This window comes from Terrapene carolina, unplaced genomic scaffold (genome assembly GCF_002925995.2).
Source record: "Terrapene carolina triunguis isolate 2854851 unplaced genomic scaffold, T_m_triunguis-2.0 Scaffold58, whole genome shotgun sequence".
In the NCBI taxonomy this organism is placed as follows: Eukaryota; Metazoa; Chordata; order Testudines; family Emydidae; genus Terrapene; species Terrapene triunguis.
Window position 1 is genome coordinate 94,499,225 of NW_020664409.1, and position 25,033 is coordinate 94,524,257.

General features: G+C 44.0%; 1 non-coding gene across 1 annotated transcript; it reads right to left on the minus strand.

Moving 5' to 3' along the window:
- Positions 1–23,098: 23,098 nt before the first annotated feature.
- LOC112101738 lies at positions 23,099–23,312 on the minus strand. The gene has a single exon (XR_002907690.1). It is a non-coding gene; the product is annotated as a small nucleolar RNA U3 (small nucleolar RNA).
- Between the last annotated feature and the right edge of the window lie 1,721 nt (positions 23,313–25,033).

Sequence of the window (25,033 nt, forward strand, 5' to 3'; positions counted from 1 at the left end):
GGTATGAGGCCTGGGCTAAAGTAATGGTCAAAACTTGCTAATATAAAGCAAAGTCAAGTTGTGAGCAAGAGGCAGGCCCTGCTCACAGAATCTGGCAAGAACAGGACTGATATTACAGAAACACACATTCCTAAGTAGTGCGAGACATAAGAATATATACGCAAACACATTCCAGAAAGGTGATACCAGAACACCTCGATACAAGCACATTCGCCAAACATAACAGGAACCCACTGACCCATCCTAAAGATAAGGTCAGGATGACAGCATGATGGATAGAGATGTTTTGACTGAAGCTACAGGTACAAGACAATGGCTGGCACCCTAATATGTCAGAGGTGGCACCCTGATACATCAAGGGTGATATGTAACTTGTTTGTATTGGTGTATAAAGATGTATCTCAGAGGGAGTGTCTTTGTCCAGCCTAGGGAGCAGTGGAAAGTCCTGCCACTGACTAAGCTGCGTTCCTTGTCATGGGCATACATGTTATAGTATCCTTGTAGAGTCTGCCAGGTACTGTTACCGTGCTTCGTCGACAATAAGCCTGGCCGGGCACCTTCGCACCTTAACAGATTTTGTGGTCATTGGTCCTTCCAGATCACAGCTTCTCACCCAATTCATATGTGGGGAGTGGAAGCCAAACGGTAGCTGTGTGAGGTTGGAAAGGCTTAACAGTGGATTACATGAGTCTCTCCAAAAATAGGTTTGTTTTATAAACACAGCTTGGCTTACAGTAGGGCCACATTTGATACATAGCCACCCTCATGTTCAATGTTGTGACTTTTGTTTAGATTTTCTGTAGGATAAATATGAAATTGAAGAATTAGGGTTAGCTCATGTTTGCTTAAGGAAATAAGTGTAGTAAAGAAAGGCTCCGACTAGCAAGTAGAAGGAAGGGCTTGAAAATAATAAGTTATAAGGCCAGAAGGAATGAAGTAGGGAGGATGTCTGGTTCAAAGAATAACTAATGAAATAAGGGGAAGTTTCTAAAAAGAATGCCTCTGACCGATAGGGGTGACTGCAGGTTGTCCTAAATAAGACAAAGAGAATCTGTCATAAAATGAGCCAACATGGCCCTTCCCCACCCCACATACCAGGGTTATCTCAAAAATTAGGGCCTATGTGAACCCAGGTGCAAAGGGAAAACTGTTGGTCAGCAAGAAGAAGGGGAGGAAAAAGCAATGGGAAGGAAAGAGTTTTTAACTCTTATATGTATTAAGACTGGAAATAAGGGTGACTGTCTAAGATTGTTTTTTAGCTGAAGTCAATAATTGGCAGTGACATCACTTGTTTGTTAAAGGCTATAAAGATAAGCTCTTAAAGGCTTCATTGCTAATACCTGTCTGGACACCTTGGAGCCATCTAATATGGGTCTAAGCACCTCTGGGCATAGCCTGTTTGTAAGTATCTTGATCGAAGGCTTATAAATGTTTTGTTACTCATTGGATGTGGTAAATTGCTTATTATTCAGGCTTTTTAAGCATGTTTAGAGCAACTGTATACATACCAGTTCACCTTTGGAGTTAATAAAGAATTTATGGTTAAATTAGTTGTCATAGTAATACCCTACATAAATAATAATTCCAGCATTTTCTCTTTTACGCTGCACTCTGAAGGAACATTGTCATCTCTTTTTTTCCATTCTTCAAAACCTGGGGTTATTTGGAGGCCCATGTGCATTTGGGATCGTGTCACCTCAGACTGGACAGGTTCCACTGCTCTGAAATTTTTATTCTGTGAAATACTGTCTCAAAATCTGTACCTTGAGGATGACCTCGCGGAATCAGACATTGCTTGGAGAGCATTGTGGCAGTTCCTTCTGTGTATCTTTGGGCAATGAGTATGATTATGGCTTGCACTCTTATTACTGTTTATTATTTACATTGCAGCAGCACCCAAAGTGTATTTGGTGTTGTACCGACATCTAGGAAAGCATGTTCCCTGCCCCAAAGAGCTTACAATCAAAGAAGACAAACAGACAAAGGGTAGGGAAAGTGCTGCACCATACAAGGTGAGTGCTCAAGGTGTTGATTGGATATGTGGGGGTAGTTCTGGTGTCGCTTAATCCACCTATCTGCTCTAGTAACCACAGTTAAAAGTAGTTAACTTGAAAACATACAAGTCCAACATCTTGATCCAACTATGATGATGCAAGGACTGTTAAAGACAGATTTCATGTTGCTATCAACATGCCTTTGTAATCTACTGAAGCAATAGCAAAAAAAAAAAAAAGAGAGGATGCCTCTGGTTGAAACAGGGGACTGGCAACCTCCTGGCTTCTATTCCTGGCTCTGCCACTAATTGAAATGGTGGCCTTGATGGAGTCACCTAACCATTCTGTCCCTCGGTTTCCCTGGCTGCAAAAGAAAGCGTTCTCCTCTCTGACGAGGAAACTGGGTGACTGAATGATTGTAAAATGTTCTGAGGTCCTTGCATGATTTGACCCGCAGTTTAAGACTCTAGAGGCTGTCTATTGAAAGTACATCGGTTTAATATTTGTGTTCTTTTTGTCTTGATTGCCGTTGTCTTTCAGCAGTATGAGGAACGTAGCATGGTAACATGGCACGTCGGTGATTTGATATAATACAAGATCTAGAATGTAAATTACAGTGTTATGATTTATGACTATGGGCTCTTGGAGCACAAATCAGTTCCACCTTGGGATATACACCTCTTCCTAGCATAGGTCATTCACATAATGCTAATCATTTGCAGAACTTTGTATGAATATGCTCTGTAAATACGGCTTGTTTTGTTTTAAAAACAAACATGGAGAGGTTGAAATGCATAAGAGTGTTTGCAGAGGCACGCAGTGCAGAATACTGAAAGTCACACACCAACCTGTATGCTATATTAACTAAGAGCTGGTCTACACTGGCGGGGGGGATCGATCTAAGATACACAACTTCAGCTACATGAATAGCGTAGCTGAAGTCGAAGTATCTTAGATTGATTTACCTTGGGTCCTCACGGCGTGGGATCGACGGCCGCGGCTCCCCTGTCGACTCCGTTACCGCCGCTCGCTCCGGTGGACGGAGTCGATGGGCAGCATGTTCGGGGATTGATATATCGAGACGTAACGAGATGCAATATATCAATCCCCGATAAATCGATCGCTACCTGCCGATACGGCGGGTAGTCTGGACGTACCCTAAGTTCACTCTTCAGCTGTTCTGTGAGGCTGAGATTTTCAAAGGAATTGAAGGGAGTCAGGTAGTCACATCTCACAGAAATTCAGTGCACCTTGGATACCTAAGTCTCTTCAGCTCCTTTCAAAATCCCAGGGCTATAAACTAAATTAAAAAATGTGTCAGTGCAATTTTAATGTTGCACAATTAGGGTTTGATCCTGCTCCCATTTAAGTCAATGATCACTGATTTCTATGGGAGCAGGATTGGGGCAATAAAGTCACAAAATGTCAGGAAGGTAATTATTCATTAGTAGCAGTAGTAGTTGTATGGTGATAGTGTTCAAAAGCTCCATTCAGGACTGGGGCCCCATTGTGTTAGGCACTTCACAAACACGTAAGACCTCATTCCCAGAAGTTGCTCTGAACTTTCCAGGATCAATAGATATGAAATTTCTAGGATTCACCATGCCTTAATTACAGTAGTCCATTCAATCTGGTATCCTGCCTCTGAGGCTACATGTACACTGTAAGCGAGGGATGCGATTCCCCTGTTCCTGTACACATACTTGCATTAGCTCGCATAGAGCTAGCATGAGTATAAAGAGCAACAGAGGCACAGCTGAGCTGTGTTGAATACAAACCTGCCTGAAATCAGTGGGTAGGTGCCTCTGCCACTACCAGTGCTACCATGGTCACACTGCTATTTACACTTGCACTAACTCGATGAGTGCTAGTGTAAGTATGTGTTCATAATACTAGTGCAAGTATGTGTACACAAGCAGGGAAATCACACCTTTAACTTGCAGTGTAGAAGTAGCCAGAGCGACCAACATCTGATGCGTCAGTGGAAGATTAACTCCCCCCACAACTGTGCATCTAGGCCAGGGATTGGCAACCTTTGGCCCGCGGCCCGCCAGGGTAAGCACCCTGGAGGGCCGGGCTGGTTTGTTTACCTGCCGTGTCCACAGGTTCGGCCAATGGCGGCTCCCACTGGCCACGGTTCGCTGCTCCAGGCCAATGGGGGCTGCGGGAAGCAGCGCGGGCCGAGAGATGTGCTGGCCGCCGCTTCCCACAGCCCCCATTGGCCTGGAGCAGCGAACCGTGGCCAGTGGGAGCCGCCATCGGACGAACCTGCGGACACGGCAGGTAAACAAACCGGCCCGGCCCACCAGGGTGCTTACCTTAAAAGCAACCTTGTTTTTTACTTTGCCTACATGAAGATATTGGCCAAATTTTATGAATAAATTACCTAGAGCAAGACAGTAATTTCTCACTGACTGCCAAGAGATCTACATAGCAGGATACAACAATCAGGCCCAGCTCTAAGTGCATTGTTGTAGCCTGTGGGTCAAATTATGTGTTCAAAATTAGCTTACAAGTCTAAAGATAAGATACAGGTATAAGGCAGGAATGCAAGAAGCTTATAGGCCCAAAAGCCTGGAAGACATTAGTTTAAGCATTTAAGGAAGTTAGGCCTGTTAAAACTTAGCATAAATAAGCTGACCAACAATGAGTTTAAGTCACAAGATGGCACAAAATATAATTTTGCAATAAATAATTCTGCTGAAATTGTGCATACAATGCTGACAGATAACCACAAAATGTCAGTTGATGCCAGTTTGGGTATTTTATGATAGGAACATCAGCAGATGTTCAACTGCACAATTGTTATAGTAACCACTTGATGTGTATGCTAATAAGTTTGAGATAATTAATATACTAACCTATAGAATAAAGACGTCCCAACAATATCAGGCTGAGGATGCTAGTTATGGGCAAAGGAAGCTGAACACTCTTGTGAATATTCTGGCAGCCATCAGATCCTATAATAGGGCTAACCACGGCTTAGACCATCTAGACCAGGGGTGGGCAAACTTTTTGGCCTGAGGGCCACATCGAGGTTGCAAAACTGTATGGAGGGCTGAGTAGGGAAGGCTGTGCCTCCCCAAATAGCCTGAAACCCGCCCCTATCCGCCCCTCCCACTTCCCGCCCCCTGAATGCCCCCCTCAGAACCCCCGACCCATCCAACTCCCCCTGCTCCTTGTCCCCTGACTGCCCCCTCCCAGGACTCCCACCCCTAACTACCCCCTGGAACCCCACTGCCTATCCAACCCCACCTGCTCCCTGTCTCCTGACTGCCCCGACCCCTATCCACACTCCTGCCCCCTGACAGGTCATAGTTTGCCCACCTCTGGTCTAGACCTTAACTGTTGGACTCATTTGGCACCCCCGTGGACCACCACCTGCCTCCCTACTCCTTGGTCTCCCCAAGGATTGTGTGAGTATGCATATGACATGACGCTGGCCATAAAATTAATATTGCATGATTGCTACAGTCTTCTTTGGATCAGAACCTTTGTGTGTTTACTAATCTTTTTAATAAAACTCTTACCAATTCAGAAGCTTTTTCCTAAGTGTGAGTGTTGCAGCCGTGCTCATTGGGGTTTCCAATGTAACTGGAATTCTAATAACTCTAGGCCTGATCTTGGAACTGGAACCTCAGAATGTTAACTGGGAATTCTTAAGTCACTATAATAAATACACAAGCAATAGATCAGGCAACACTGTTCAAGTTCTAAGGTAAGTGCTTCAAATATTTTTATGATAAGCATTATTATTTGTATTACAGTAGCATTTATAGGACCTAACTAAGATCGGGCTCCATTGTGCTAGGCACTGTACAAAAACGGAGGAAGAAACAGTCCCTCCTTTGAAGCTATTACAATCTAAATTGATAAAGGATAGTATTACCCCGATTTTAGAGACTGGGGACCTGCGGCACAGAGAGATTAAGCCCAGACTTTAAAGGGATGTGGGTGCCAATGGGAGTTAGGCACTTACATCTCTTTAATGATCTGGGCCAAAGTAACTTGCCCAAGGACACAGGGGAAATCTGGAAGAGCCAAAGTCACAGTCCAGTGCTTTATGCACAATATCATCCTTCCTCTCCCTTTTCAAGAATGCACATAGCAAAGAAAGTTACTGTAATTCAGGCTTATTGCCAAGTGCCATACGCCACAGGATGTGGAGAGTGGCCGAGCGTATGCAGAATCATTCTTTCAACTGTCTGGAGCTTTTGGTTAACTGGCAACATTTTCTGTTGTTTTTGTTTGTTGGTTTCTTTCTGTTCCATGGTGATTACTTGTGTTTTATTCTTGTCTTGTGGTTAATGAGTCACCCCTGAGTGGACACGACTTTCATCTGAAAACACAAGCAAGGAGTGGGAGCCTGGTAACGATCAGCAGATAAACTCCGTTTCATCGGAAAGTCACGTGGTTGGTTTTGTTTTCTTTTGTTTTTGTAATATCAAAATGGTCTTTTCAAAGGAAAAGTAACATTCTGATTTGTCTAATTGTTGGGTTCTCTTTCCTTCCATGCTGTGTCTGCTCTCTTATCCAGAGAGTGTTGAAGGGGACTTCACTCCATCTTTGCTGTTATATTCCATGTCCTCACCAGCCCTTCTGCTCCGTCAGTGCACTGACCTTGCACCCATTTGACACGGTCCCACACAAACATCTGGGGGCTTTCTCCCATGCTGTCCTTATGCAAGGAAGGACCTTCCTGAACTCATCCTCAATTACCTTCTTCACAATCAAGTTCCTCCTGAAAGTCCACCGTATCATGTCTATGAGATGTTTGCTGACAGTGACACATTTGGGTACAGTTTACATAACCAACATAATACAGTATAGCTATATATTTGTTAACATAATTGTATGTATGTTGCTCCCCCTCAACTACCCCCTGTCTGTTCATTTACTGGTTCATCTTTAGGTTGTGGAGACCTCAGGGCTGAGAACTTGCTTTCTTCTCTGTTTGGGACACTATGGGCACTACCAGCAATAAATAAAATTGCTTCCCACTTCTGATTGCCTTTGCCTTTGTGTTCTGGGTGAGAGAGTTGGGACAAAGTGAAGGATAATCTTTGAACTGCACAATCTTTGTCTTCTTTCCCCTACCTGTTGTGACTTATTAAATGGAGTTTTCATCCCACAAGAATCAAATCAACCAGATCCTAACTTTATCAATTCATGCTAGCTTGGAGTCTGGCCCAAATATCCTTTAGGATGCAGACCCTTTAAAATTCTTCCCTACCTGGTGGATTTGTAGGCTGGATTAGGACATCCAGGCAGGTATAAGCCAGGTCTGATTGAGCTTTCCCCTGACATCTAGTGATGAACTGGGAGAAAAGACCTCAGGAGGAGACTGGATCTGCATAGACACATCTACTCTGTCTAGGGCAGTGGTCCCCAGCCTTTCCGTGTGGCGGGCGCCGGATGACTAGCCACCGAGAAGTAGCGCCAAGAAGTAGCGTCATCAAGAGGCGTCGCCGCCGAAATGCCGCCGAAAATCTGCGGCATTTCGGTGGCAACGCTTCTTGACATTGCCACTTCTCGGTGGCATTTCGGCGGCTGCTTGTCCAGCGCCAGTAGGCGGGCGCACCTAGATGCCCCGGCAGGTGCAATGGCGCCCGCGGGCACCGCATTGGGGACCCCTGGTCTAGGGTATCAGCAGATAGACTTGTGTTGCCAAAGTGATCAAGGTTGGCTGTTTTGGGTTAAAATTCATTTTACTGTATGAATCATATGACTTTTAAAAACAAACTCTGTATTTGTGGATAATCTAAGCACTATACCCAGAGGTACAGACACTCTTTTCTCAACCTATGCATTACATTTTTTTTTAACATTAGCTTTAATAAATATTTTAAATTTGAAAGCATGCGTAATGAAATGTTATTATCCTGATGGTATGAGTAAAGGAAAGCAGGACTGTACTCAGCATGCCCAGATTGAAGGGTTCATCCTAACTTTTAATCTCCTTTGCTAAGCATGGGGCAGAGATGCCAATGCCAAGGGAGACTGGGGCTTTGACTCCCCCTAAAACTATTTGATCTTCTTCTCTAGTGTTTGAAGACAGAGCTGGCTAATTTCATTTGAGCATTCTGCTCCTTTCTCGGTGACAGTTGGAGCTGAGTTTGCTGATAGGCTGATTTAAGGGGGCTGAGCTGTAAACCTGGTATGGAGATAGCATTGTTGTGAAAAGACAATGTAGAATAGAGCGGTGTCCCCCCCCCCCACTCATCCAGTGAGATCACTGATAACTGGGCTAAGAGGTGGAACCTCAGAACATGCTATTGAAGAAAGAGGAGATGGTGATGGTGGTAGCTGTGTGCAGCAGTAGTGATGACAGCAATGACAGAAACAAACAGTGGCAGAGATTGCAGTGACACTGATGAGCAGAGGCATCACTTAACCATCAAGGGCGGGAGGCAAACCCACTCGGGAGACAAACCCACCCAAATGCATCTGCAGACTCTGGGGACGTTGCTGATTCAGACAACAAACTGTGAGTGGGGTGCTGCAGAGGGAAAAGGGGAGTGGTTTGGACAGCCACCGGCCACGCATTAAAAAACAAACAAAACCAAAGATTGACAATGTCACTCACATAATGGATGGCTTTGGGGGTAATTTCACCAGCAATTCATTTCAAGCCCACCACAATAACCTGTTTTCCTCTTTATAATTTCAATTTTCACAGGGAAATAAACATGAAAGAACCACTGCACCTGAATGGAAAGAGGACAGAGGGCAGAAGCTCAAGCCTTATTCAGCTTCATAAGTGAAAAGCAGGTGCAGTGAATGGTTGGCTTTAAAGGTGCAATGAAAAGAAAAGAATGGACATGGTTTGCCTTTCCCCCAGGTTTAACAGATTTAATTGAAGAGGCCAGTGTGTCATGCTTACACCATGTCCCAAAGGGACCCTCCACGTTTGGGTGTCCAACCTGAGACACTTTTGAGTGTGGTTTTTTTTGGTGAGCCCTCCCAGCTACTCTTAAGGTCACCTGAAGTGGCGGGTGCTGAACTTCTCTGAAAACCAGGCCCAAGGGGTTTCAAGTTGGGCCTCCAAAGCTTGAGGCACCCAAAATCCATGGCCACATTGTGTGCCTATTTATTTTTCCTTTGTAGAAAGAAAAGTGGGGAAAACAAGAGCCCGATCCGATTCGATGCTGAGCACCTTAAATATCCCTTGAAGGTGTTACAGTAGGTGCCAGACACCTTGCAGGATGCGTGCAAGTGGTTCTTGACTGCTGGAGCGACCTGGAATGCTGCGGAAACGTGCTCCTCAATAACCTTTGAATGAGGGACAGCCTGCTGACTTCTGTGCCGAGGGCCCACTCCATGGGCAGGTCCATGGCTCCATATTCTCCCTGCATAACCCCATCCCCTGCTGGGCCCTATGTGCCTTGGGGGGCAGTAGGCATGGAAAAATCTCTATGGTTTCCTGAAGGCAAAAGCTGCAGTTCTGCCTAGCCCTTGCATAGACAGTGCAAGGGAGAGGCTGTCGTCTTGAGCCCCACCCTTCCTCACTGCACACTCATGTAAGTACCAGACACTGAATAGTCAGACTATAAAAAGAGGCTCTGAGAAATGTCCGGCTGCAGGTCTAGCCTCATAAACCCTGGGGTTTACAGCACTGTTTACATTGTCTGAATTTGCCATGGCAATCGTATAATATTTCTCACCCTTGTGGTTTCCATTTCTCTGAACTTGGTCATTGTAAATCATCTGTTGTTACGGAGATAGACGTGGGTTTTCCCAACTCTGCTCTCTTTTGGCTGCAATCTCATCTGAATTTTTAAATAAGAAGGCTAACAGATGGGTGAGAAATTTCCAGGAACACCTAGACATTGCAGGAAGTGATGCAGATGATTCTATATGCCTCACTCTGAGTCAGAGCTGAACCAGTGGTGCTTTCTTCATCCATGGAGGGTAGAGGACACAGCACTAATCAAGCTGCCATGTTTTGTATGAGATGTAAAACCATGGTGCCGAACACCTTAGCTATGTAGACATAAACTTTTGGAAGAAAGGAAATTTTGGGCAGTGATGCAAATTGGAGCCGAAATATGGCCTTTTTTGTTTAGATAGATCTTCCCTCCCATAAAAAAGTAAAGACAGATTTATGCTTGTAAATAAATATCACCCCCACAACCAAACAAAAACACCAGTTTATGAGATGAGGTACACAAAGGTTTGAAAGTTAAGAAAAATATAAAGCTGAGTCTTAAAATAAAAAAATGCTTGGAAGTCAGGATAGGCTTCATAGTTAAGATGCCGTGAACACTCTCAATTTATAAATTAATATTAGCTGTGTGCTAATACCTACTTGTCCAAGCACCATTGTGCTAGGTACTGTACAAGCACATAACAAAATGATGGCCTCGGCCTCAAAGAATTTGCAATCTAAGGATAAGACGAGACAACAGATGGACACAACAGACAGACAGGGTAAGCACAATGTAGGGTGACCAGATATCTCGATTTTATAGGGACAGTCCTGATTTTTGGGTCTTTTTCTTATATAGGCTCCTATTACCCCCCACCCCGTCCCGATTTTTCACATTTGCTGTCTAGTCACCCTAGCACAATGTGACCATGATATTCTGTATTCTAGATGACCCTTGAGGTCCCTTTTAGCCCTGTGATTCTATTCTATTTAACCTAGACACTGTATTCTATCTTAGGGTTACCTAGAGTAACTCATCACTGTAGTGCCTAAGGCTCAGATCCAAAAAAGGGACTTAGGCATTGCAAAGATCAGTGTTGTAGAGCCTAACTTTTATGCACCTAGAAAATCACTGTAACAATATTGGGATTCACAAAGCCTGAGGTTTGCAATGTACACCCAGGGTCAATGGGACTTGCACCCCCTGGCCCAATGTTTGCAAGCCCAGGCTTGCAAACAATGAATATTGACCCCCACTTTAGAATTTCTGGACCTGGGTCTCTCAGCCAGGCTCAGGCTACACTGCATTCTGAAAACCTGAGTCAAATCAGCCTATCACAAGCTTCTGAGCACCCTTCTCCAGCTGTAGCCTCTCTAGCTCTTTGTTTGTGGTGCAGTGTGGGAAAACGTGCCTTTCCACTCTGCATGTTACAGGAAGTTGTTGCAGGCCACCAACATATGCAGCTGAGCTGTCTTTTGGGTCTCCGTGCTCCCTGCAACTGAAGCCAGCAACATGGCGGAGTCACCATTTGAAGAACTTGTCTTGCTAGAGCTTTCACTTCTGTTTCAGGAAACGGGCAGAACCTCCATGAGATGCAGGTGGATGTTTTGGTGGCATTTTCTGACCCACCGAAGGCACCTGTCAGAGGAGGAGGTTGAGAATGATAAAGACATGGCAGACTTGATCTGGCTGATGCTGCTCACAACTCCTGGTATAGCCGCTGATGCTCCCTATGTAGACCAGCATATCTGGTGCAGAGTCACAGGCACAGACTGGTGGGCTCACATCGTCATGCAGCCTTGGGTAGCCCATCAGTGGGTCCATAACTTTTGCACGAAGAAAGCTACATTTCTGAAGCTTTGTAAGCTGCTTTCCCTGGCCCTCTAGCATCACAACATATGCATGAGGGCAGCCTTGCTGGTCCAGAAACAGGTTGCTATAACCAGCTTCAAGCTGGCTACCCTGGACTGCTACAGGTCTGTTGCTAACCAGTTTGGTGTTGGAAAGTCGACTGTGGGAAAAGTGTCTGATGCAATCAGGTGTGTGATTGACCCAAAGGTGGTGGGCATAAACCATATTCCTGAAGTAAATGCTGGTTTTGAGAGAATGGAGTTTCCAAACTGCTGTGAGCCCATTGATAGGATTCATGTGCCTATAGTTTGCACTCCTCAAGGATCACATGAGTGCATAAACCACAAAGAGTACTACTCCATTGTTATGCAGGCCCTCATGGACCAGAGGCCAAGTTATGGACACCAACATGGGCTGTATTAGAAAAGTTTATGATGCTATGGTTTTCCACTGATCAGGAGTCCACCTTCATTGTCAGTCTGGGACACTCTTCCCACCAAATGACAACTGGAGTTACTGCTCCACTACTATTCTAAGGGAGCTTGCACATCCCCTTTTCCCTTGGCTTATGAAACCTCCTGATCTCAGAGAACTTGACAAAAGAAGGTTTAATTACACCCTCAGTTGGCATAGAATGGTGGTTGAATGTGTGTTTGGCAGATAAATCCCAATGGTGCTGTTTACAGAACTGTTTGAACTCCAGTGTTGTCAATGCTGTCTGCATTATTGTAGCTTGCTGTGCTCTTCACAATCTTTATGAAGCCAAAGGTGAGCCGTTTTCCTCTGAGTCGAGCTATGACAGTAATGGATTGCTGAACTGGTACACTCAGCCAGAAAGCGCACCTATCACAGCTGGAGCAGAATGCATCCAGCTAATGGAAATTAGGGATGCTCTATCCATTATGGCCTTGCCTGGACCAATAGAAGAGGGATGATAGTACATTTATGAATGTGTTTTTACAAACAAGTAAACAGTAAATAAGGTACTGTCACTGTATGCAATGAACGGAGGGGTTGATAGTTATGATTTTTAATTATGGATGAGAAGACTGTGTATGAAATGGGGGTAGGTGCACTGTGTGGCAAGAAATGTGGGTTTTCATCATGGACTGGTATAAATAGATGTATGGAGAAATTGTGTTTGGAGACAGCTTCCCAGTTGTGCCGTATCATGTATTTGTCTTTATTATTCAAAATACTGTACAAGTAGTGTTCCACGTTTTCAGTTTTTACTGATTTTCCCTGATAAGTTACCAGGGTTTTTTTTATTAAAGGACTTCAGTTTTTACTGATTTACACCTATTTATCAAGCCACTCAATATTTTTTTCTGGTACTTATTTTTGTTACACATTAATGCTTTTAGGCAATTGTTGTGTCCTGCAGCGCTGAGATTGAAGCAGTTTCTCGGTGTAAAACACAGAACACACACACTGTGGAGGTCAGAAAAATCACACAATGTTAATATCACGCTATATTTGGCTCACAAGGAGACGCTGCCTGCCTATTTCTTTGAGTCCATTTAGTGTGGCGCTGAATTTAATCAATCAATCCTCCACAGATAAAGATAAGGTAAAAAGGTAAACATGGGGTGACAACACAAATCTATTCCTGAATATCAACAAGAAAATCAGTGCTTAGAACTTTTCAAGACAAGTAAAGACAGGAGTGAAGAGGATGCATTGCGCTGTAAGTACGGTAGCATTGAGGTCAGCGCTCACAATGACAGAATAAAGGAGCATGTCAAAAGCAAGCAACACAAGAAGCTTAAAGAAGAAAGTGAGCTTTGGGCTAAACAATCAATATCAGGAGCTTTCACTAGGGCTTTCATGAAAAAGAGGACATAGCACGAGTGTGTCAATGAATTTGTGCATGCTCTTTGTTTCACCGGACAACCACTGTTAATTGCAGAGAGTCCTATTGGTGACTTTGTGTGACAGCAGGAAAAACCCTTCCTAATGCAGACAACCTCATTTATAAGTATCTGAAAGACAATGAAGATGCTTTAGTTCTAAACTGATGGACTGAATTGCTGGAAATGTGGTGTCTAGTCTGATTTTTGACGAGTCTCCTGATGCTTTGGACCATCCGATTCTTGGCCTTTTGTTTTTGTTTATTTTAAAGTGAATAAAGCCTCATTCTTTTGTGCTGAGGTGACATTCGTCCCCTTTGCTGACACCCGTTTTGTCAATGCAGCAATAACTGACATGTTGGAGATGTACTAACTAACTTGGCCACAACTAACACAAATTCTGCTTCCTACATAGCTAAGTTTGCCCGGGAGATTAAACTCAATCAGAAACTGGAGCCGCTACGCATTACCTGTCCTGCTCATCTGATTAACGTTGCGCTAGCAGCAGCTACTGTTACAGAAGAAATGAAAAAAGTGAAATTTTGCATCATTGGATTCAGGGCCATTTTCAAGCATGCAAACACGCTGAAGGCTTTGTTTCACACAGCGCGAGACGAGTACAGAGCCAACTGCTGATTACCTACCCCTGTTGTGCCACATCGGTGGATGCGCTTTTACATTGCTGCCTGCCATGTAAATAATGCGTGGACTGTGCTAATGCATCTCCTAGATCATCCTGAGTTTGTTGGTGTGACGAAGTGGGGGATTTTCTTAATGGTTTGTGTGAATAATGTTTGTGTGTCAGTTTCCCATTGTGTTGTATGTTTAATGAGGGGGTGGGAGAAGATGTTTGTTGTTGCAGATGGCCAGGTGTGACCTTGCCTCGCTGCCTGGACCGCAGACAATGGCCCTGACCCTGTGGAACTTAACAACTGGTGACCTGGAGGCTCATCCCATCTTGTGAGTTAGCCGGTTCTGGCCAGTGGGAGGACAAAGGAGAGGAGAGAGACCTCAGGTGATCTGGAAGGCAGCCAGTTCTGGCCAGTGAGGGAACAAAGGATGAAAGAGAGGGGGCCCTGGTAATCTTTTTGCCCAGGAAAGAAGAGAAAGGACAGAGGAGGGGCTTTTGGGAAGGCGATATAGGATGGTCGGCTGGACGGAGGATGCTTCTGGACTGGGGACAAAGCCAGTGTTTTACCCAGGAATTGAAATTAGGGGGGTGTTTGAATATACAGGGGGTGGGGATGAGGGCCGATGAGGAGTGAGACAATGAGGGTGAAGGTGGGCTGTATGGCATCATAGTAAAAACTGAAAAATGTTTCACAACCATTTTATTAGATTTAACTCATGTTTTTAAATCATCACAGAAATTAAAATTGGCTACACAAAAGTACTATGAAGCACTACATCTGTAGCCTTCTTGGTTTCTTCTTGTAATTTTGCACACCTCTGTTAATGAACTTCTCGAATACAATGCATTCATCTTTGGTGGCTTCTTGTATGTCCATAACTTCCAGTCTTTCATAATATGCTCATGATCAGGCAGAGGGTGACTTCTTTCAGAACACAAAATTCTATTCAATGAGAAAAAAGAACGCGTTGCTCAACTGTAGCTGTTGTGACTGGGACGAGATGAATTCCTACTTCTTTCATCCCAGGAAACATAGCACAAAAATGGGTTGAACCTCTAGTGATGATAAAGAAGAAGTTGCAGTTAAATCATCATTCGTTCATCGTATGATATTCCACTCTGTTCAAAAGTCTTTATTCTGTCCTGATCACATGGCAGCCCCATTGCTGGTAGTGCCTCACTCCACTCAACTGTAAGTGTTTTATAAGACAGGCATCTGTAAAAGCTACGTATATGTTGAGTAGAATCCAGAAATCACTATTATTGATTTGTAAGAATCAAGTCTGTGTACTTTTTCAGCTGTCTTAACAAACACTTCTTGTCCTCTTCACTTAAGGATTCAATATAAGTGCCTTCTTTAGTCAACTTCTGGACTGAAGTCTTTGCTTCTTCCAGTACATTTTCAATGGATTGCTCTCTGATTGATCCAGGGGTAGCTTCTATTGCTGGACAAAGATCTCCTACTATTGTAGCAGATGCCTGGATGGCATTATTTAATGACACAAGTGGTTTCAACAGTAGACTTACAAGAGAGAGAATGGTGATAGTCTTCTCTGAACTCAGTAACAAAAGTAGTCTGCTAGCTGCACTACTTAGATCTGTCCTATGTTAGTAGATACTTTCCAAAGCCAGTAATAACAGCTGCAGTAATTTTAAGACAACAGCCAAAGATCGCTCATGAGAAAGCCAGCAGGTTTTCCCAGGTTGGACTAATTTGAACTTCAGTTCCAGTGGATCTTCTATTTTTTTCCAAGAGGTTCAGACCTTTTGGACTCTTGCTGAAAAAAGAGTGTAACAAAGCCATTACATTTATGGCTTTTTAATGTATTTTGAAGAGTCTGCAGCTCATACTAGCACTAGTTGGAGTAGATGCCTCTGCAGTGTGTATAGGAGAGATTATGTTACACTTTTTTCTGAGCAAAGCTTGTACTCCACTATGTCTTCCAGAGAAGTTTGCAGCTCCATCGAATGCACAAGCAGTCATCTCTTCGGGGTTCAATTTACAAGCATTTAACTCTTCTAAGATGTCAAAGATGCAGCTGATATGTCTTCTATAACCTGAACATCTAGAATGCATCTACTGGCCTACCACGGACATCAAGATAATGTACACAATGACTTAATACTTGATGCCTATTTGCATCGGTACATTCATCAGCCATATATGCACATTTTTTGAATGTGGTGAGAGAGTTCTTTGCTTTTTCAACTGCTGAGTCCCTGTTGCACCGCATGCTTCTAGCCAGTCAGTTGAGTTTTTTTGCAGAAAGATAGTGAGCATTTGCCAGTCCTGTTTGGAACCAGTGTCCAACTTCAGGATTAACAAGTGACAATGCACTTAACATTGGCCTACAGTTTGTAGTGTGTGGAATCTCTTGCTTAAATAGAAAGTATGATGCAACAGCCATGTTGGTTCACATAAACTGTGTTGTGTCTCCAGCATTCTTAACAGCCTCATTAAGAACTTCTAAAATTGGCTTTGACCATGACTAGCTTATAAGGCTTTCTGCATGTCAATGCAGTCCAGAGGCATGATGTTTTGCAGTCTTTTCATGTAGATTGTCAGTATTGGCTTGACTGATCATTCTGGCAAACCAAGCTCCTCCACTTTTACTATATAAATCCATGATACGCCCACATCTTGAATACTGCGGGCAGTCTGGTCGCCCCATCTCAAAAGAGATATATTGGAGTTGGAAACAGTACAGAGAAGGGTAACAAAAATTATTAGGGCTATGGAACAGATTTCATATTATTGGAAATTAAAAAGACTGGGACTTTTCAGCTGGGAAAACAGACAACTAAGATGGGATATGATAGAGGCCTATAAAATCTTGACTGGTGTGGAGAAAGTGAATAAGGAAGTGTTATTTATCCCTTCACTTACCACAAGAACCAGGGGTCACCCAATGAAATTAATAGGCAGCAAGTTTAAAACAGACAAAAGGAAGTACTTCTTCACACAACACACAGTCAACCTGTGGAACTTTTTTCCAGGGATGTCGTGAAGGCCAAAATTATAACAGGGTTCAAAAAAGAACCAGATAAATTCATAGAGGTTAGGTCCATCAATGACTATTAGCCAGGATGGACAGGGATGCAACCCCAAGCTCTGAGTGTGCCTAGCCTCTGTTCGCTAGAAGCTGGGAGTGGATGAAAGGGAATGGATCACTCGATGATTGCCTGTTCCGTTCATTCCCTCTGAAGTACCTGGCATTGGCCACTGTTGGAAGACAGGATACTGTGTAGATGGACCATTGGTCTGACCCAATATGGCAATTCTTACATAAAAATTACTTATAATAATAAAAAAGTTTAGTACAGAAACTCCCCAAGATAACAATCTCTTGAGATAGCAATGATGTGAGATAATGACCTTGGCAAATAATACATTTTAAAAATGTTGGCCTACTAGGAAACATATATTTATATAAGTTTCCTAATTCACTAAAATATAGTCCAACAAACAAATGTTCCTTTAACATGTCCCTCTCTACATTAATGATCTGGAGGATGGTGTGGACTGCACCCGCAGCAAGTTTGCAGCTGACACTAAACTGGGAGGCGTGGTAGATATGCTGGAGAGTAGGGATAGGATACAGAGGGATCTAGACAAATTAGAGGATTGGGCCAAAAGAAATCTGATGAGGTTCAACAAGGACAAGTGCAGAGTCCTGCACTTAGGACGAAAGAATCCCATGCACTGCTACAGACTAAGGACTGAATGGCTAGGCTGCAGTTCTTCAGAAAAGGACCTAGGGGTTACAGTGGATGAGAAGCTGGATATGAGTCGACAGTGTGCCCTTGTTGCCAAGAAGGCTACTGGCATTTTGGGCTGTATAAGTAGGGGCATTGCCAGCAGATTGAGGGACGTGATCATTCCCCTCTATTCGGCATTGGTGAGGCCTCATCTGGAGTACTGTGTCCAGTTTTGAGCCCCACACTACAAGAAGGATGTGGAAAAATTGGAAAGAGTCCAGCAGAGGGCAACAAAAATGATTAGGGGGCTGGAGCACCTGACTTATGAGGAGAGGCTGAGGGAACTGGTATTGTTTAGTCTGCAGAAGAGAAGAGTGAGGGGGGATTTGATAGCTGCTTTCAACTACCTGAAAGGGGGTTCCAAAGAGGATGGATCTAGACTGTTCTCAGTGGTACCAGATGACAGAACTAGGAGTAATGGTCTCAAGTTGCAGTGGGGGAGGTTTAGGTTGGATATTAGGAAAAACGTTTTCACTAGGAGGGTGGTGAAGCACTGGAATGGGTTACCTAGGGAGGTGGTGGAATCTCCTTCCTTAGAGCTTTTTAGAGTCAGGCTTGACAAAGCTGTGGCTGGGATGATTTAGTTGGGGATTGGTCCTGCTTTGAGCAGGGGGTTGGACTAGATGACCTCCTGAGGTCCCTTCCAACCCTGATATTCTATGATTCTATGATTCTTCTCCTTCCACCACACCTCACTCGTAGTTGTTGTTCTTGGTCAGTGGAGACCCAGAGTACAGCGGTGCTTTCACATGAGTTTACCTCCCACCTTGGGGCCTGGGGGGAGCGGGGAAAAGGCACCTTGCTCATTCCCCCAACTGCTCACTGCTCACTCTAGCCGCTTCCTCTGACCGCTGTTGTTCGTCGTGCCGCTGTTCACTCCACCGCTCCATCCCCAAAAGCCCTGTACCATCACCTTCTGCTGCCACTTGCCACTGTGACCTCTGTGAGTCGGTCTCTCAAGGTTCCACCTGGCTCTCAGTGATTTCAGCTCTCAGTGGGGGAACCTCACTGCTAGTGCAGGCTGGGCAGTCTCTTCCACAGAAACACTGTCCTGCAACAGGTTTAAGCATTGAGACCTGATTATCAGTGATTTCAGCTCTAGTGGTCACTTAACAAACCAAAGGACTCTCTATGGAGCCTAATCAGCTCTATCTTTTAACAGGGGAAAGGGGCAGATCAAATAGTGCCTGTGACTCTTAGGCAGAGCCCACACCACCAAGCAAAACACCTGTGCCGTGCCAAACCATGGCGTGCTTCTCCCCACTCTCTGTCTTCCCACTAGGCTATGGCATCCAAATATCCTGATTAGGGAGTGCAGTTCAGGTGAGAGCGACCAGTGCTTAATTTGTAATGAAAGAGGTGTCAGGGCTCAAGCAAGTTTGTTACTTTCATAACTGATGTGGCAAGTCCAGAGGTCCCAGGGCTATGAACTGCTAAGCCTAGAGGTGCTGGAAATCAGCCCTGGAAAGCCCTAGCACAAATTAAGCACTGAGGGAGACTCCCTCATTCAGGCAGGCTAAGCAAAGTTCTGCTGCCCTTTACTCATGCAATAAGGATAACAGCATTTCATTATCCCCACATTCAATACTAAAGTGATTTGTAACCCAGCACCAGCCAAAATTGATCACTTGGGCAACACAGCTCTGTCTGCTGGATACCTAGGCAGAGTAAGTGTGTTCATGTAAATACAGTCTGGTACTGAAGCCTTTCCACCCACCCCCTGGTTCATCACTAGCTGACAGGGGCGAGCTCACTCAGACCTTGCTTACAAATCATAACTTGAAATTATTAGGTTGGCCAATATAGCTGAAACAAATGTGACAATATTGTCATAAACAACAGCTATATGAGGAAGCTAATCTTTGTTCATACTTTTCAAACCCATTATGCTTTTTCAGGTAGAAGTGTTTTATCATATATTGTATATGCTTTTAAAGTGTGTATTAATATTTCAATTTCAATTCAAATTTCCAACCAATGACTAAATTGACAACACTGCACGTAACTGCTTGACCATGGCCGGGGGCGATGTTGGGGAAATTCAGGGGGTGGTGGTGTAAACACCCACTGGGGGATGGTATAGGGAAATCAGCAGCCTGAGCCCACCTGGACTGGGACAGACCCAGATGGACTATGTTGAGACTTTCTAGATTTGAGGGCCCTGAGAACTTCCTGTGATGTGTTCAGATGTACAATAAACACTTCTGTTTTACCCTGGCTGAGAGTCACTGCAGACTAGAGAACAGGGTCATATTGCTCACTATGGGTGTGGATGCCTCAGGGGTCCAGAGTGAGTGGACTCACTGAGGGGGCTCATGGAGAGAGATAGGTGTGCTGATGGCTCAGAGGTACAGTCTCAGGAGGTGGCAGGACCTAGCCCCAGAGAGAGAGTGCAACTCTTGCAGAGGGCTGTCACACTGAAAGGGGTTACTCCCAGAGACCACATGGAACCGAGAGAGCATCGGTCCTGGGAGTCTGTGACAGTTGGTTCTAAAGCAGAAACTCTGAAGAGACTAGCAAATAACCAGAATGATCACCACAGTCTGCGCACCAAGGTAATAGAAATTGTTGAAAACTTGGAATCACTGTGTGACACACAGAAAACAATGGGGTTTTCTCCAACTATTGCCAACACGTTTGCCAACACAGATGTTCACTGGATCCTGACAACCAAACTCACAGCTGAATTGAGCACAAAAGCTGAAGGAGAAATATATGGCGAGAAAACCCAGCTGTTTCTGGAAATCCTTTTGACCCTGGAATACGAGAAAACCAAAAAAGCGTTCAAACCCTTCAACACAATGCTCAGAGAGAAATGGGTAATGACCGTGACCCATAATCTGAACCCCAAATGTTTGGTGCCGAAGCTTCTTTTTGGAATGTCATCCTCCAGGTTTTCACCCCCTTCTTCAAGGTGAATTTTGCAGCAGACTATGACCGTTATACCAGAGTGTTTCAACTATTTGCCACTAAAGATGAACTTTCAAATCTGAAAGAGGAATTTACTACTTACATGAACTTGCCTACCCCTGACAATGCAAAACTGGATGTGCTGGCTTTTTGGAAGAGTCATCAAGACACACTTCCCGACTTCAGCAAAGTGGCACGGTGAGCTTTGAGTGTATCCCCGGATCTGCTGATGCAGAGTGCGTATTTTCAAAGTTGGACTACCTCCAAGCCAGCATGAGGCTCAACACGAGTGAGAATCCTTTAAAGAAAATTATGTGAGCGAATGCAAACCAGGATTTCTGGAAAAACTACTAGCTCTGAGAGAGACACAATATACCTTTGTACATTAAAAAAAAAGGTTTCAGTTATACTGTAGTAAAATGTATATATTACAAAAGATTTTTGTTTTTCTCCCGATTTTTCCTGATTTTTTAAATTTTTAACCTGATCTCGGTTTTAATATTTGGAAAATAAACACTGAAAAATTCCCAGATTTTTTTTTTAACAAATAAAAACGGAAAATGCAGAACACTACTTAAAAGCAAGGATATAGAGCCATAGGCTTTCCTTTGAACCAGACCAGAGTTCAGATAACCCCTGTCAAAATGTGTAATTGCTATTTGCCTTGAAGAAAGTCGCCCAGCAGTATGTAACCTAGAGTGATGTGTCCTAGGCTTCTCAGAGAGTGTAGCCCAAGGTCCGAGTGCGCTTCAACAGCAGCCCTGGGAACTACAAGTTGTGGACTACAAACTGCGGCATGTTGGGAGAACTTCCTGGTTCCTCCCAGGATGTTCCCTCTGCTCCCCCAGCAGGAGGTTTTAGAACTGACAAGGAGCTAGGAGCACATAGCAGGCAAGCAGAGAGGAGGCTGTTGGACTGTAATCATGTTCTTTACAGAATAAAGCCTTGTTCCTGGTGGTTTGTCAGAGTGGGTGTGGTCTGAGGTGAACACACACTGACATACAACGCAGAGCACAAAAGGAGCCTCAGGCCAAGTTTCCCAAAGTTGTGTAAAAAGTCACAAGGCAGGCTTCTCCTATCTTGAACAACCTTATACTGGGCCAGTGAACAGGAGGAGGGGGCTACCTGAATCATGGGACTACTAGCCATGGTTATCCTGATCTCCAAAATGCCGGGTGGTAACAGACAAAATCTTCCTAGGCACCAGTCGCTTCAGTGGTGCTTTAGAGAAGCATCATCCATTCCTCCCAATGTGGAAGACAATCAACAAGTGCTATGGGGACAGGAACTGTCAGACTTAGTGGAGGAACAGAAATAGCTATGAACACTATAATCCCACTATACATATAAAATGATGGGGTCTAAATTAGCTGTTACCACTCAAGAAAGCGATCTTGGAATCATTGTGGCTAGTTCTCTGAAAACATTCACTCAGTGTGCAGTGGCAGTCAAAAAGCGAACAGAATGTTGGGAATCATTAAGAAAGGGATCGATAATAAGACAGAAAATATCATGTTGCCTCTATATAAATCCATGGCACTCCCACATCTTGAATACTGCGTGCAGATGTGATCGCCCCATCTCAAAAAAGATATATTGGAATTGCAAAAGGTTCAGAAAAGGGCAACAAAAATGATAAGGGGTATGGAACGGTTGCCATATGAGGAGAGATTAATAAGACTGGGACTTTTCAGCTTGGAAAAGAGACAACTAAGGGGAGATATGATAGAGGTCTATAAAATCATGACTGGTGTGGAGAAAGTAAATAAGGAAGTGTTATTTACTCCTCATAATACAAGAACTGGGTATCACCAAATGAAATTAATAGACAGCAGTTTTAAAAGGAACAAAAGGAAGCATTTCTTCACACAATGCACAGTCAACCTGTAGAACTCTGCCAGAGGATGTTGTGAAGGCCAAGACTATAACAGGGTTCAAAAAAGAACTAGATAAATTCATGAAGTGTAGGTCCATCAATGGCTATTAGCCAGGATGGGCAGGGATGGGTCTCAAGCCTCTGTTTTCCAGAAGCTGGGAATAGGAACCAGGGTATGGATCACTCGATGATTACCTGTTCTGTTCATTCCCTCCGAAGCACTGGTCACTGATCACTATCGGAAGACAGAATACTAAGCTGGAAGGACCTTTGGTCTGACCAATATGGCCACTCTTATGATAAAACAGAACAAGCAAAAGGAAAAAAACAACAATCTTCTTAAAGTAAACCTGTTCAGTGCACAGATTAGGAGCACAGACATAATGAAAACACAGTATATACATAAAGAAAGCCCTTGTCTAAACCCTTTGGAAAAAGGCAGCCTAATCACATGGTAATTAAAAGCAGACAAAGCATTTCATTGAGAAATACTCAGCACACCAAACCCACAGACAGCATACCTCTAAGCTATCACACCCAAGCTCTTTTTCACACCCAGCAAGACAAGCTCAAAGCTAACCACTCAGACTGTGGACCTTTCCCCTGTTTTTCTTAGAAAGAACAAGACACTCTTCTACAGCAGAAAGCAGCTGTCATAGAACAGTGCTTTCTACCATTTTCATGTTCAGAAGGAAACACTACAACTCCTCACCGTGGTTAGCAAGATTAGCTATTCATAGCCACCCTTCTCCAGTCACCAACTAGAGAAACAATCCCTGAAAGCATAGTTTTAACTAGCCTAGCCCCTGACAATCACAGGCCATTCTAGAGCATTGCCCTCTAACTGGTGGTTGCTAGAATTTGGCCTTCATGAGACAGAGAGCACTAGGAGAAGCCCCACGTGAGCAGAACCTCTCTCTCAAGTCTGTCCTAAACGGCCCCCTTCTGTGGGCTGCCTATCAAAGCAAAGCTGCTCAAAGCAGCCATCCCCTTTCATTTGCATAAACTGAAGACACAGACAGGCCACTCCACCAATCTTCTCCTTCTCCCTGCTCTGTGATGCCTAAGACAACAATCCTCTAGCTGGCAAGAGCTCTCTAGAAATGCCTGCCTATTCAGTTTTGGACATTCTAGTAATGTTTCTTTGGCACCACAGACCATAATGGAGAAAGTCAGCAGTGGGGAACCAGACTCTCCAACAAGGGGTATTTCCTGAAACTGAGGGCTAGTCTCACCATTCTCCAGGGAGCAGGGCCTCTCAGTTTTTCTGGAAACCACTCCAGAAGCTTTGACTTAAAAGCAAGTATACATGGCCGTAGGCTTTTCTTTGAACCAGGCCAGAAACCAGAGAAATCCTGTCAAAATTTCAAATTGCTATTCATCTGTATGACCTACAGTGCCTAGAGAAGCTAATGCTGAAAATGCTAAGGTCAGGGCAGGTTGTACAAAGGAGAGCAGATTCTCCCAAAACTGGTGGTTGACACTATAGTTAGAATCACTATCCAGTCACAAACTGTGCTTGTGATCCCCCACACTGGTTATCAAGAAGCTAAAAAATAATAATAATCACACAACCCCCTTTATTACAACCCAGTCTCTGACTCCAAATCAGCAAATAGATCCAGTGATGTAAGAAGTTATTTAAAACTCTATTCACTCCACAAAATGTTCTTCTGATCCTACCCTACCCCCATGTAACCACCTTGTAGCCTCCTGAGGGGTCATGCCCCTCAGTTTGAGAACCCCTGGAATAGATAGTGCTGATGCCAGTCTGTCTGAGGGTATCACCCAGAAACACATCACAAGTTTGAGATGCAGATATTGTGATGGGTTCGATCACAGAGACCCCCTTGCTGAATTTGCCTCTGAGCCTGTTTTCCCTGCCAGCTTGGGACTCCAGAACCCTGCCTTGTTGAGCCAGACACACTAGCCAGCTGCAAACACAGACCCAGAGATGTAGATTTTAACCAAAAACTGCTCAGCAGGTCACCTATCTCCAGCACCCAGACACCCAGTTCCCAATGGGATCCAAACCCCAAATAAATCCATTTTACTCTGTATAAAGCTTATACAGGTAAACTCATAAACTGTCTGCCCTCTATAACATTGATAGAGAGATATGAACAGCTGTTTGATCCCCCAGGTATTAATCACTTACTTTGGGTTAATTAATAAACAAAAGTGATTTTATTAAGTATAAAAAATAGGATTTAAGTGGTTTCAAGTAATAAGCGACAGAACAAAGTAAGTTACCAACCAAAACAAAATAAAACACGCAAGTCTAATACATTAAGAAACTGAGTACAAGTAAATCTCACCCTCAGAGAGGTTCCAATAAGCTTCTTTCACAGACTAGACTCCTTTCTAGTGTGGGCCCAGTCCTTTCCCCGATACAGACCTTGTTAGTTCCAGCAGGCATCTTAGGTGAAAAGCAGGAGATTCCACATGACTCGGGCCTAAATGGAGAGGTTTCGAGGGCCTATTATATTCTCTCTCTTGTGGGTGGAAACTCC